A 2789-nucleotide genomic window follows, 5' to 3' on the forward strand; every position below is an offset into this window, starting at 1 on the left:
TCAAGCTTGGAATTAAGCAAACTTGTAGGCGTTGGAAAGAGTTCTCAAAGACTTTTAATTGGATAGGTCATAGGCCACCTAATTATTTATGTGCTTAAAGATATGATCGTTTGAAATTGATCCAAAACGAAAAATTGATAGGTGACTTGTACAAACCTCTCTTTAGATCTTTCGAAATTCGAGATAAATCAAGAAAGTCGCAAAATTCCTAAAAATTGGCTTGTAAATGCGAAATATGAATGAAAAAAATGGTGGAATTGTACGTAACGCTTCCCCAACTCATTATGGAGGTCTTTATAATTTTTCTTCAGAAAAACTTTTAGGGTCCTCCGAGGCGCCAGATCCATGGGCTAATACCCACGAAAAATCAAGAAAGTCGCGTAATTTCTAAAAGTGCCTGGTAAATGTGAAAAAATGCCTAAAAAAATGGTGGGACTATACAGAACGCTTACCCAACTCATTACGGAGGTCCTTATAAAGTTTTTTCAAATAATTTTTTTGAGGCTCCGAGTCGCCAGATCCATTGGCTAATATACATGAAAATCAAAGAGAGTCGCATAATTCCTAAAATTTGGTTTGTAAATGTGAAAATATGCATGGAAAAAAGAACTGTGGGACTGTCCATAACGCTTTCCAAACTCATTACGAAGGTCCTGATAAAGTTTTTTAAAAAAATTATTTTGGGTGCTCCAAGGTGCTAGATCCATGAGCTAATACACACGAAAAATCAAGAAAGTCGTGTATTCCTAAAAGTTGGCTTGTAAATGTAAAAATATACCTGAAAAAAATGATGGGGTTGTACGTAACGCTTCCCCAACTCATTATGGAGGTCCTCATAAAGTTTTTTCAAAAAAATTTGTTGGGTGCTCCGAGGCTCCAGATCCATGGGTTAATACACACAAAAATTCAAGAAATCGTGTTATTTCTAAATTTGGCTTGTAAATACGAAAATATGCCTGAAAAAAATAGTGGGACTGTATGTAATATGTATCACCAAATATCCATGGACTATAGCACACGAAAATAAGTAAGATCTGTTTTTTCTTACTTTGGGGATCGTTTGAACATGAAAATACTCTTGTTTACCCCTCCAAACTAACTCACGCCACTAATAAGGTCATAACGAACGTCCATGAAAAATTTCGGCCAAAAACAAGCCAGAATCTTATATCATAAAATTCATGGATTATAGCACATGAAAATCGGTAAAATTTGGTTTTTCCTGCTTTAGGGCTCGTTTGAACTTAAAATGCGCCTGTTTGCCCCTCGAGAACAACTCACTCCATTAATAAGGTTGTAACGGACGTCCATGAAAATTTTCGGCAAAAAACAAGTTAGTATCCTATATCACCAAAAATCCTTGGACTATACACACGAAAAATTGGTAAAATCTATTTTTTCTTACTTTGGGGCTCCTTTAAACATGAAAATGCACCTCTTTTCCTCTCGGGACCAACTCACGCCATTAAAGAGGTCGTAACGAACGTCCATGAAATATTTCGGCCAAAAACAAGTTGGAATCCCGTATCACCGAAAATCTATGGACTATAACAGACGAAAATCGGTAAAATCAAGGTTTTCCTGCTTTGGGGCTTGTTTGAACTTGAAAATGCGCCTATTTTCCCCTCGGGACAAACTCACGCCATTAATAAGGTCGTAACGGACGTCCATTAGTAAAATTTAATTCTAGTCATTATTCTAAAGCACATTTAATTTTAAAGCACAAATTTTTGAATGCTAAGTTATTGAATCATATATCATAAATACCAATAATTGAAGGATCAAAAAGTTCCATTATGATCCCAAATAAAAATTTAAAAAATACCAGAATTTCTTTATATATTATACCACATAAAAATCTCTAATATAGCCAAAAAATTAATAATCTCCAAAACATTAAGCAAGAGTAAGTAAATGTATATGTTCAATTAAATTGCATAATATTCTTTCTTTAGTAATTAAAAAAAGACTAAATTCCAAAAATATATAAACATTTTGAGATAAACTTCTATTACATATTAAATTAATTCCATGACACAAGTGATGTTGTTATGGAGACAAATGCCCATGATCTATTCATCTACCACTCTTGACCACGTTCATTATGTAAAAGTAATTGTATTTTATTTATTTTACTTCTTTTTGTTCCATTTGTTTATTTGAAAATTTCTAGTTCGAGCTTTGAGAATTGTGTTTATTTTGGTAGAGAGTGATTCATTTTTAATGTGCTTTACATGACACGGATTTGGATTATTCAGAGGTCCGAAATTGATATAGTGAATTTGAAGTTAATGAATTCTATTATTTCCCTCTTCTGATCATCGAATCCACAACCTATTTATGTTATTGTATTCACGATTTACTAGTATATGTAAATATTTATATAACATACGAAATAAAATTATTAAATTATGTTAAACTCATATTATAAGAGAAATTTATTCGTTAATCCAAGCATGTGATGTATATTGTATGATAATTGCTAAAGCACAAAATAGAGCAAAATCATGTTATTTGGCATTTGGTTAATGAAGAATTTTCTAAATATAGATTTTTTTAAATTCTCGACAAACAAAACATTTTACTCCTTGTATAACACAAATGTAATTAATCGACCTAATAAATTTCAAATTTAGTACAAACTAGATAGAATTTTTAAAAATTTCCACTATATAGTAAAAGCTTAAAGAGACTGAGAACAATATTGAATTTAAGATATGAAAATATGCATTTTGTGTCGATCTTAAATTACTATTCAAATATTTATAGATAGTTAATAACTTTTTTAA

This window comes from Solanum tuberosum, unplaced genomic scaffold, assembly GCF_000226075.1.
Source record: "Solanum tuberosum cultivar DM 1-3 516 R44 unplaced genomic scaffold, SolTub_3.0 scf00402, whole genome shotgun sequence".
In the NCBI taxonomy this organism is placed as follows: Eukaryota; Viridiplantae; Streptophyta; class Magnoliopsida; order Solanales; family Solanaceae; genus Solanum; species Solanum tuberosum.